Source organism: Dendrobates tinctorius, unplaced genomic scaffold, assembly GCF_039654945.1.
Source record: "Dendrobates tinctorius isolate UK_male_01 unplaced genomic scaffold, ASM3965494v1 ptg000315l, whole genome shotgun sequence".
Classification (NCBI taxonomy): Eukaryota; Metazoa; Chordata; class Amphibia; order Anura; family Dendrobatidae; genus Dendrobates; species Dendrobates tinctorius.
In genome coordinates this window covers 3,737,403-3,750,091 of record NW_027361982.1, presented here as the reverse complement: position 1 = coordinate 3,750,091, position 12,689 = coordinate 3,737,403, and the positions used below count along the sequence as shown (strand labels likewise).

Sequence of the window (12,689 nt, the reverse complement as noted above, 5' to 3'; positions counted from 1 at the left end):
AAGCTTTTCAAGATGGGTGGTGACCATGGCGGCCATTTTGAAGTCGGCCATTTTGGATCCAGCTTTATTTTCCAATGGGAATAGGGTCATGTGACACATCAAACTTATTGAGAATTTCTCAAGAAAAACAATGTGCTTGGTTTTAACGTAACTTTTTTTATTCTTTCAGGAGTTATTTACAAGTTCATGACCACTTATAAAATGTGTTCAAAGTGCTGCCCATTGTGTTGGATTTGTCAATGCAACCCCCCTCTTCTCCCACTCTTGACACACTGATAGCAACACCGCAGAAGAAATGCGGGGGTCAGATTCCTGTAGGAATACTCGGACCTGACACCCAAAATGTGGTGGTGCACCATCTTGCTGGAAAAACTCAGGGGACGTGCCAACTTCAGTGTATAAAGAGGGCAACACCTCATCATGTAACAATTTCAGATATCCAGTGACATTGAGGTTTCCATTGATGGCCCCATTATCTTTGTACCGCCATACCATCAATTATGAAGTCAGGTCCGAGCATTCCTACATGAACAGTTTCCTGGAAAATGGATTGGTCATCGTGGGCCAGTTGAATGGCCACCAAGGTCTCCCGATCTGACCCCTTAGACTTTTATCTTTGAGGTCTTCTGAAGGCAATTGTCTATGCTGTGAAGATACGAGATGTGCAGCATCTGAAACAACGGATACTGGAAGCCTGTGCTAACATTTCTTCTGCGGGGTTGCAATCAGTGTATCAAGAGTGGGAGAAGAGGGTTGCATTGACAATCCAACACAATGGGCAACACTTTGAAAACATTTTATAAGTGGTCATAATCTTGTAAATAACTCATGAAACAATAAAATTACGTTAAAACTAAACACACACTACATTCTGCAGTATGTTATGTACAGTGATACAGAAAGGTTGCAGAAGTTACCTACTGTACTGAAGAACAGATTGTCATTCTACAGTATGCTATGTACTGTGATACATAGAGGCTGTAGTTGCCACCTTCTATACTGAGGTGGGTGCAGATTGTCAGTCTTCAGCTTCCTATGTATTGTAATATATAGAGGCTGTGGAGGACATCTAATATAATGCGGATCAGAATGACATTCTGCAGTATGCTATGAACTGTGAGATATAGAGGCTGTAGATGCCACCTTCTATGCTGAGAAGCAGAACTACAATGGGCAAAAAGACAACAAGGCAAAGATGATAAAAGCAAGCTGTAATTGCAAAATGCGATAAAAGTACGGTATATGCATATTCATAATGTACCAAGTGGTATGATAACGAGCAAGTGTCAGTGCAACATGTATCATACATCACCTGTATAAAGGCACGTGCATCAGGATAGAAGACACAAAATGCATAACTGATACTATTAATCCACATCCATCAGATGAAGGTAGGAAACATAATTATATAAAGTGCAAAACTGGAGTCATACCAGAATGTGCCTGTACTACAGCAATAGCGTCAGCGTTTTGGCGCTGCCTTCTTCAGGGGCAGATGTCTGGTGTTTATTTTTATGGAGAAGGTGATTGTTCTTCATTGGTTTTTTTTCTTTAGAAAACTGGGTCATCACACTGTTGCTACAAATAGCTGTATTGACTTGCCCTGCCTTGTCGTCCATTTGTCCCAAGATGTTTTCTTGAAGCTTTTTACTTTCGCCCATATAGATAAGGGGTGACCGCATTACTTGGCCACTTTTCTTGGGTAGTGACTGTTCTGATATTTTAAGGTGGAGTAGAATAAATGACACATAAATCACGGCCGATATTGAATGAGCGCGATGAAATTATTCAATAAAAACCATATTACTCAAACAAGAGATATTTTAGGGACATTTCAAAATTTAATTCCTGTATAAGAGCGATCGCAAAAAAGTAATAAGACGTAAATAAAGTATAAAGTATAATACATCCAAAAATGTGATACAATCTATAACAGTAAACGTACAACAATATTAAAATATTCAGAGCATTATTTTGTTATGCGAATGTATAAGTGCTTTCCTCATTGATTATTCTTGCATGGTGCCTGGTTTATGTCAGACCCACGGCAAATTTCTGTATATCCCTTGTTTTATTATTTTTTATGTATGTAATGAGTAATAAATTTTGAATATTTTAATATTGTACGTTTGCCTCTTTTTCTGCCAATCAGAGATGGTGGATATGGTTCACGCATATTGATGTTTTGAGGTGGTATATATACGTATTGGACATTTTTTGATATGTTTAAAATCTATAACAGTAGTTTGGATGTGTGGTCTGGAGTCCCCTATAACCGCAGTCTGAATGTGTGGTCTGGAGCCCCCTATAAAAGCAGTCTGAATGTGTGGTCTGGAAACCCCCAATAACAGCAGTCTGGTTATGTGGTCTGGAGCCCCCTATAACAGCAGTCTGGATGTACAATCTGGAACCCCCTATAACAGTCGTCAAAATGTGTAGTCTGGAGCTCCCTATAACAGCAGTCTGGAACTGTAGTCTGGAGCCCCCTATAACAGCAGTCTGGCTGTGTAGTCTGGAGCCCCCCACCCACAACAGCAGTCTGGATACGTAGTTTTGAGCCCGCTATAACAGCAATCTGGATGTGTAGCCTGGAGCCCCCTTATAACAGCAGTTTGGCTGTCTAGTCTGGAGCGTCCCATAACAGCAGGCTGGATGTGTAGTCTGGAGTCCCCATATATCCGAAGTCTGGATGTGTAGTCTGAAAACCCCCACATATTTTTTTCCCTATGCTTGGTTTAAAAAAGTAACCATTACTGACTACCACATATTTTGTTCTTGATTTCTTTTAGTGTTTCTTAAAGCCAGAAAGTTGCCATTTGAATTGACTTTAATTTTGTAGAAAAAAAGTAGATCACAGACATGGCACAAAACTAAACAACTGAATGAGCATCCTCCAAGGCCGGTGATTCCATAATTTTTGCAAGGGGTTGTATAACAGCAGACTGGATGTTTAGTATGGAGCACCTATAACAGCAGTCTGGATCTATAGTCTGGAGCCCCCTATAACAGCAGTCTGGCTGTGTAGTTTGGAACCCCCTATAACAGCAGTCTGGATGTGTAATCTGGAGCCCCTATAACAGTAGTATGGATGTCTAGTCAGGAGCCTCCTATAACAGCAGTCTGGATGTGTAGGCTGGAGCCCCTATAACAGCAGTCTGGATGTGTAGGCTGGAGCCCCTATAACAGCAGTCTGGATGTGTAGGCTGGAGCCCCTATAACAGCAGTCTGGATGTGTAGGCTGGAGCCCCCTATAAACAGCAGTCTGGTTGTGTAGGCTGGAGAAGCCACCTATAACAGCAGTCTGGGTGTGTAGTCTGGAGCCCCCCTATAACAGCAGTCTGGATGTGTTGTCTGGAGCCCTTTATAACAGCCTGGATGTGTAGTCTGGAGCCCCCTATAATGGCAGTATGGATATGTAGTCTTGATCCCCCTATAACAGCAGCCTGGATGTGTAGTATTTAGCCGCCTCCCCCATAACAGCAGTCTGGATGTACAATCTGGAGCCCCCTATAACAGCTGTCTAAATGTGTAGTCTGGAGCCCCCTATAACAGCAGTCTGGAACTGTAGTCTGGAACTACCCTATAACAGCAGTCTGACTGTGTAGTCTGGAGCCCACCCACAACAGCAGTCTGGATGCGTAGTATCGAGCCCCCTATAACAGCAATCTGGATGTGTAGTCTGGAGACCCCTTATAACAACAGTCTAGAGGTGTAGTCTTGAGTCCACCTGCAACAGCTGTCTGGATGTGTACAGTAGTCTGGAGCCCTCTATAACAGCAGTTTGGCTGTGTAGTCTGGAGCGTCCTATAACAGCAGTCTGGATGTGTAGTCTGGAGGCCCTTAAAATAGCAGTCTGGATAAGTAGTCTCAAGCCCCCTATAACAACAGCAGTCTAGATGTGTAGTCTAGATGTGTAGTCTGGAGCCCCCCATAACATCAGTCTGGATGTGTAGTCTGGAGCCTCCTATAACATCAGACTGGATGCTTAGTATGGAGCCCCCTATAACAGCATTCTGGATGTGTTGTCTGGAGCCCCTTATAACAGCAACCTGGATGTATAGTTTGGAGCCTCCTATAACAGCAATCTGGATGTGTAGGCTGGAGCCCCTATAACAGCAGTCTGGATGTGTAGGCTGGAGCCCCCAATAACAGCAGTCTGGATGTGTTGTCTGGAGCCCCCCTAAAACAGCAGTCTGGGTGTGCAGTCCGGAGCCCCTTATAACAGCAGTCTGGAAGTGTAATCTGGAGCCCCCCTATAACAGCAGTCTGGATACCTCTATAACAGCAGTCTGGCTGTGTATTCTGGGGCCCACCCATAACAGCAGTCTAGATACGTAATATCGAGCCCCCTATAAGAGCAGTCTGGATATGTAGTCTGGAGCTCCTTATAACAGCAATCTGGATGTGTTGTCTGGAGCCCCCTATAACAGCAGTCTGGATATGTAGTCTGGAGCTCCATATAACAGCAATCTGTATGTGTAGGCTTAAGCCCCCTATAACAGCAGTCTGGATGTGTAGGCTAGATTCCCCTGTAACAGCAGTTTGGATGAATAGTTTGGAGCCCCTATAACAACAGTCTTGATGTGTACTCTGGAGCCCCTATAACAGCAGTCTGGATGCTTATTCTGGAGCCCCTATAACAGCAGTCTGGATGTGTAGTCTGGAGCCCCTATAATAGCAGTCTGGATGTGTAGTCTGTAGCCCCTATAACAGCAGTCTGGATATGTAGTCTGGCACCCCTATAACATCAGTCTGGATGTGAAGTCTGGAGCCCTCTATAACAACAGTCTGGATGTGTAGGTTGGAGCCTCCTTATAACAGCAGTCTAGAGGTGTAGTCCTGAGTCCACCTGTAACAGCTGCCTGGATGTGTAGTCTGGAGCCCTCTATAACAGCAGTTTGACTGTGTAGTCTGGAACGTCCTATAACAGCAGTCTGGATCCCCCTAAAAATAGCAGTCTGGATATGTAGTCTCGAGCTCTCTGTAACATCAGTCTGGATGTGTAGTCTGGAGCCTCCTATAACAGCAGACTGGATGTTTAGTATAGAGCCCCCTATAATAGCAGTCTGGATGTGTTGTCTGGAGCCCCCTATAACAGCAGTCTGGATGTTTAGTTTGGAACCCCTTATAACAGCAGTCTGGATGTATAGTCTGTAGCCCCCTATAACAGCAGTCTGGTTGTGTAGGCTGGAGAAGCCCCCTATAACAGTAGTCTGGAGCTCCCTATAACAGCAGTCTGGATGTGTAGGCTGGAGCCCCCTATAACTGCAGTCTGGATGTGTTGTCTGGAGCCCCCCTAAAACAGCAGTCTGGATCCCCCCTATAACAGCAGTCTGGATATGTAGTCTGGATCCCTCTATAACAGCAGTTGGCTGTGTAGTCTGGGGCCCACTCATAACAGCAGTCTGGATGCGTAGTATTGAGCCCCCTATAAGAGCAGTCTGGATATGTAGTCTGGAGCCTTATAACAGCAGTCTGGATGTGTAGGTATGTGTAGGCTGGAGCCCCTATAACAGTAGTCTGGATGTGTAGGCTGGAGCCCCTATAACAGCAGTCTGGATGTATAGTCTGTTGCTCCCTATAACAGCAGTCTGGATGTATTTTATTATTATTATTATTTTTATTTATTTATATAGCACCATTGGTTCCATGGTGCTGTACATGAGAAGGGGTTACATACAGATTACAGATATCACTTACAGCAAACAAACTAACAATCACAGACTGATATAGAGGGGAGAGAGGACCCTTCCCTTTCGGGCTTACATGCTACAGGAAGGTGGGGAAGGAGACCAGGGCTGGACTGGGACTAAAATTCAGCCCTGGCATTTGAAGTTACACAGGCCCACTAGTCACATGGTGACTATATAATATCTTTGTACACTGGTAGGGTACAAGAAGTGAGATGAGATTAACATGACTATATAACATGTAGTCAGAGCTGTGCCCAGTATTTCAGCTCAGTCCTATTTATTGCTTTTAGGTACAGTACTCCTCCCAAAGCTCTGTCCCCTTTTATACGCACGGTGACAGAATTCCTGGCAGAACTGCTATCCATTGGGCAACCAGACCCCCTGGTCATAGCTGCCCCTATCATACCTCCCAACTTTTGAAGAAGGGAAAGAGGGACAAAGACTTTTAGGCCATGCCAGGCAAATTTTAGGCCACACTTGGCCACACCCATTTCGCAACTAGTCACACCCATGTCAACGCCTAATCGCACCCATTTAGCACTGCTGATCACACTGACTGGTACTGAGGGCACAGTGGCTGGCATTATGGGCACACTCACTGGCACTAAGGAAGAGAGAAAACAGAGAGAAAGAAAAAAGAGAAAAATAAAGGAGAGCAAGAGAGAAAGAAAGAACAGAGAGAGAATGAAGAAAGAACAGAGAGAGAAAGAAAGAGGGGAAAGAAAGAACAGAGAGAGACAAAGAAAGAACAGAGAGAGAAAGAAAGAATTAAAGAAAAGAAAGAGCAGAGAGAAAGAAAGAGAGGAAAGAAAAAGAGAAAGGGGAAAGAAAGAACAGAGAGAGAGAAAGAAAAAAGAAAGATTAGAGAGAGAAAGAAAGAAGAGAGAGAAAGAAAATGAGGGAAATACAGAACAGAGAATGAGAAAGAAAGAACAGAGAAAGAAAAAGAGAGAAAGAAATAAAGAAAGTTTCTATAAAGATACTATAGCAGCCCGGCTCCCATTGTAGTGCCCACCTGAGCCTCCCGTAGCAGGACATATCATGATCCGCTCACATGGACCCCGATTCCAAGGCGATCCTGCTGTCTGCGCTGTTGGAGGAGGACATGGTGATGGATCTGAAGCATTCCTGGTTCCGTCACAATCTCCTCATGAAATTACCTCATTTCCGGTCAGCTTCAAGCACATCACTTAAGGTGGAACATCATGTGTGTGTTTTAAAATGCTCCTCGGGGCTCCGCCATGTACTCCTGTGTCCGTGGGAAAAGCCCGCTTTGTATGCTTCGTACACATTGGCTCCGCTCCGTACATCCCGTACACATATGGCTTCACTCCGTACACACACGGCTCCGCTCCGTATACCCCATACACGCGCTGCTCTGCTCCGTACACCTCGTACACGCGCGGCTCCTCTCCGGAAACCTCGTACACGCGCGGCTCCTCTCCGTACACCTCGTACACGCGCGGCTCCGCTCCGTACACCTCGTACACGCGCGGCTCCGCTCCGTACACCTCGTACACACGCGGCTCCGCTCCGTACACCTCGTACACACACGGCTCTGCTGCGTACACCTCGTACACGGCTCCGCTCCGTACACCTCGTACACACGGCTCCGCTCCGTACACCTCGTACACCTCATACATACACAGCTCTACTACATCTAGCCTGTAAAACCCTCCTGACCCCACACATACTTACCTCATCCAGCACCATGACAACAGCACAGCAGAGTCTTGCAGACACCAAGAGGCAAGGCTGAGCGCACAGGACCTGTGATGAGGTCACAGGAGGGTCGGAGTCAGGGGTCACATGATCAGGGGTCTGGACAAAGGCTCCTGATCATGTGACCCCTGACTCCTCCCCTCCTGTGACCTCATCACAGGTCCTGTGAACAGAGAAGAGAGCAGGCAAGCGACGCTGTGAGTCGCTGTGGGGGGAGGTCTCATGCTATGGCGAGGATGGGGTGCGTGGGGGTGGCGTGGTGGCTTATCTCTCTGCAGTGCGGGAGGGTAGTAAACTATAACCGCCGTGCCCGCAGAGGGCATGCGGCAGGAGCAACAGCCAGGCCAGTGGCCGCATCAGTTGGCGCGGCCCACATGACAGCGGCCCAGCGGGAAAATGTCCGGTTGGTTATATTGCCAATCCGGGCCTGAAGGAGACAGTAGGTTGGGGGGTTACAGCAGTTCCAGTGATGGTGAGGCGGTAGCTCCAGTAGTGGTGAGGAGGCAGCGGGGATCACTGTAGGCTTTCCTGAAGAGGTGAGTTTTCAGGTTCCGTCTGAAGGATCCGAGTGTGGTTGATAGCTGGACGTGTTGGGGCAGGGAATTCCAGAGGATGGGGGCTATTCGGGAGAAGTCTTGGAGGCGGTTGGGTGAGGAGCGAATAAGTGTGGAGGAGAGAAGGAGGTCTTGGGAGGACCGGAGATTCCTTGAGGGAAGGTATCTGGAGATTAGTTCAGAGATGTATGTAGGAGACAGGATGTAGATGGCCTTGTAGGTCAGTATTAGTAATTTGAACTGGATACGCTGAGGGAGTGGGAGCCAGTAAAGAGATTTACAGAGAGGTGAAGTGGAGGAGTAGCGAGGAGAGAGATGAATTAGTCGGGCGGCAGAGTTGAGAATGGACTGGAGAGGTGCAAGGGTGTTAGCAGGGAGGCCACAGAAAAGGATATTGCAATAGTCGAGGCGGGAGATGATGAGGGCATGCACAAGCATTTTAGTAGATTGAGGGTTGAGGAAGGAACGGATTCTGGAAATATTTTTTAGCTGGAGGCGACAGTAGGTGGAGAGATCTTGGATGTGCGATTTGAAGGACAGGGCAGAGTCAAGGGTTACTCCGAGGCAGCGGACCTCCGGTACGGGGGAAAGCGTGATGTTGTCAATTGTTATAGAAAGGTCGGGTAAGGAAGATCTGTGAGATGGGGGAAAGATGATCAGTTCAGATTTGTTCACATTGAGTTTGAGGAAGCGAGAGGAGAAGAAGGAGGATATGGCTGATAGACACTCTGGGATTCTGGAGAGCAGAGAGGTGATGTCTGGGCCAGAGAGGTAGATCTGAGTATCATCGGCATAAAGGTGGTACTGGAATCCGTGGGACTTTATGAGTTGCCCCAGACCAAGTGTGTAGATTGAGAAGAGTAGGGGTCCTAGAACAGAGCCTTGGGGGACTCCAACAGAGAGAGGGTGGGATGAGGAGTTAGTGTGGGAGTGGGAGACGCTGAATGTGCGGTTGGAAAGGTATGAGGAGATCCAGGATAGGGCGAGGTCTTTGATGCCAAAGGAGGAGAGGATCTGTAGTAGGAGGCAGTGGTCAACTGTGTCGAAAGCAGAGGACAGGTCTAGAAGCAGGAGTATAGAGTATTGTCCGTTAGCTTTGGCTGTATGTAGGTCGTTGGTAATTTTGGTCAGGGCTGTCTCAGTGGAATGATGGGGGCGGAAGCCAGATTGTAGATTGTAAAAAAGCAAGGTAGATGAGAGGTGGGAGGAAAGTTCAGTGTGGACATGCTGCTCCAGGAGTTTAGAAGCGAATAGGAGTAGCGATATTGGGCGATAGCTGGACGAGGCTGTTGGATCGAGGGACGGCTTTTTAAGGATAGGTGTGATTATGGCATGTTTGAAAGCAGAAGGGAAGGTACCAGAAGTTAATGATAAGTTGAAGAGGTGGGTCAGGGTGTATAGTCTGTTGCTCCCTATAACAGCAATCTGGTTGTGTAGACTGGAGAAGCTCCCTATAACAGCAGTCTGGGTGTGTAGTCTGGAGCCCTCTATAATAGCAGTCTGGCTGTGCAGTCTGGAGCCACCAGTAACAGCAGTCCAGATGCGTTGTATCGAGCCCCCTATAACAGTAGTTTGAATGTGTTGTCTGTAGCCCCACTATAACATCACTCTGGATGTTTAGTCTGGAGCCTCCTTATAACTGCATTCTGTAGGTGTAGTCTTGTGTCCCCTATAACAGCAGTCTGGATGTGTAGTCTTTAGCTACCTATGACAGCAGTTTGGCTATGTAGTCTGGAGCGTCCTATAACAGCAGTCTGGATGTGTTGTCTGTATCCCCCTATAACAGCAGTCTGGAAGTGTAGGCTGGAACCCCCTATAACAGCAGTCAGGATGTGTAGTCTGGAGCCCCCTATAACATCAGTCTGGATGTGTAGTCTGGAGCCTCCGATAACAGCAGTCTGGATGTGTAGTCTAGAGACCCCTATAACAGCAGTCTGTATGTGTAGGCTGAAGCCCCCTATAACAGAAGTCTGGATGTGCAGTCTGGAGCCCCTATAACAGCAGTCTGGATATGTAGTCTGGAACCCCTACAATAGCAGTATGGATGTGTAGTCTGTAGCCCCTATAACAGCAATCTGGATATGTAGTCTGGAGTCCCTCCAGATCAGGTACATGACTACTTCAGCAAATTTTGAGCTCAACTTCTATAATGAGGAGATACAGCATTCTGCAGTATGCTATGTACTGTGTTACACGGAGGCTGTAGAAGTCACCTACTATACTAAGGAGTAGATTGTCATTCTGCAGTATGCTATGTACCATGATACATCGAGGCTGCAGGAGCTGTAAAGCCTTCTGCTATACTGAAGAGCAGAGTGTCATTCTGATGGGTAAATGCTGTAAAAGCTACCTTTTTTTTTTTTTTACTAAGAATCAGCGTTCTGCTGTCTACTTTGTCTGTTATACTGTATATAAAGGCTATAAATGCCACCTTCCATACAGAGAAGCAAAACTACATTCTGCAGTATGGTATGTATGGTCATACACAAAGGTTTCAGAAGTTACCTACTGTACTGAAGAACAGATTGTCATTCTACAGTATGCTATGTACTGTGATACATAGAGGCTGTAGTTGCCACCTTCTATACTAAGGTGGGTGCAGATTGTCATTTTTTGGTTTCCTATGTGTTGTAATATATACAGGCTGTAGAAGACATCTTATTTAATGTGAATCAGAATGACATTATGCAGTATGCTATGAACTGTGAGATATAGAGGCTGTAGATGCCTCCTTCTATGCTGAGAAGCAGAACTACAATGGGCAAAAAGACAACAAGGCAAAGATGATAAAAGCAAGTAATATAGTACAATATGTGATACGCCATGCAAGTAATTTCCAGGGATGGGACATAAATGCACAATCATGTAATTGCAAAATGCGATAAAAGTATATGCATATCCATAATGTACCAAGTGGTATGATAACGAGCAAGTGTCAGTGCAACATGTATCATACATCACCTGTATAAAGGCACGTGCATCAGGATAGAAGACACAAAATGCATAACTGATACTATTAATCCACATCCATCAGATGAAGGTAGGAAACATAATTATATAAAGTGCAAAACTGGAGTCATACCAGAATGTGCATGTACTACAGCAATAGCGTCAGCGTTTTCTGGCGCTGCCTTCTTCAGGGGCAGATGTCTGGTGTTTATTTTTATGGAGAAGGTGATTGTTCTTCATTGGTTTTTTTTCTTTATAAAACTGGGTCATCACACTGTTGCTACAAAAAGCTGTATTGACTTGCCCTGCCTTGTCGTCCATTTGTCCCAAGATGTTTTCTTGAAGCTTTTTATTTTCGCCCATATAGATAAGGGGTGACCGCATTACTTGGCCACTTTTCTTGGGTAGTGACTGTTCTGATATTTTAAGGTGGAGCAGAATAAATGACACATAAATCACGGCCGATATTGAATGAATGCGTTGATATTATTCAATAAAAACCATATTACTCAAATGATATATTTTAGGGACATTTCAAAATTTAATTCCTGTATAAGAGCGATCGCAAAAAAGTAATAAGACGTAAAGAAAGTATAAAGTATAATACATCCAAAAATGTGAAAAGCCCTCTTACAGCAGTCTGGATATGTAGTCTGGAGCTCCATATAACAGCAAACTGAATGTGTAGGCTTAAGCCCCCTATAACAGCAGTATGGATGTTTAGTCTGGAGCCCCCTATAACAGCCATAATAAATAATAATCTTTATATAGCGCTAACATATTCTGCAGGGCTTTACTGTTTGCACACATTTCATCACTGTCCCTGATGGGGCTCACAATCTAAATTCCCTATCAGTATGTCTTTGGAGTGTGGGAGGAAACTGGAGTGCCCAGAGGAAACCCACACAAACATGGGGAGAACATACAAACTCCTTGCAGATGTTGTCCTTGGTGGGATTTGAACCCAGGACCCCAGCGCTGCAAGGCTGCAGCGCTAAACCACTGAGCCACCGTGCTGCCCATCTGGCTGTGTAGTCTGGAGCCCCCTATAACAGCAGTCTGGATATATAGACTGGATTTCCCTATAACAACAATCTGGATGCGTAGTCTTAAGCGCCCTATAACAGCAGTTTAGTCTGGAGCCCCCTATAATAGCAGTCTGGGTGTGTAGTCTGGAGCCCCATATAACAGCCGTCTGGAAGTGTAGTCTTCTGGAGCCCCCTATAACAGAAGTCTGGATATGTAGTCTGGATCCCCCTAAAACAGCAGTCTGGATGTGCAGTCTGGAGCCCACCCTCTACAGCAGTCTGGATGCATAGTATCGAGCCCCCTATAAGAGCAGTCTGGATATGTAGTCTGGAGTTCAATATAACAGCAATCTGGATGTGTAGGCTTAAGCCCCCTATAACAGCAGTCTGGATGTGTAGTCTGGATCCCCCTATAAAAGCTGTCAGGATATGTAGGCTGGAGCCCCCATAACAGCAGTTTGGATGATTAGTTTGGAGCCCCTGTAACAACAGTCTGGATGTGTAGTCTGGAGCCCCTATAATAGCAATCTGAATGTGTAGTCTGGAGCCCCTATAACAGCAGTCTGGATATGTAGTCTGGAACCCCTATAACATCAGTCTGCATGTGAAGTCTGGAGCCCTTTATAACAGCAGTCTGGATGTGTAGGCAGGAGCCCCCTATAACAGCAGCCTGGGTGTGTAGTCTGGAACACCCTATAACAGCAGTCTGGATGTGTAGTCTTGAGCACACTATAACAGCAGTC

General features: G+C 45.8%; 1 protein-coding gene across 1 annotated transcript in view; it reads left to right on the top strand.

Moving 5' to 3' along the window:
* Positions 1-7,564: 7,564 nt before the first annotated feature.
* Positions 7,565-12,689, top strand: part of LOC141073825 (uncharacterized) — a 47,753-nt gene continuing 42,628 nt past the window's right edge. The window contains exon 1 of the mRNA XM_073561285.1: positions 7,565-7,612. The gene's annotated coding sequence lies outside the window, so the exon portion shown is untranslated. The remainder of the gene's footprint in view (positions 7,613-12,689) is intronic.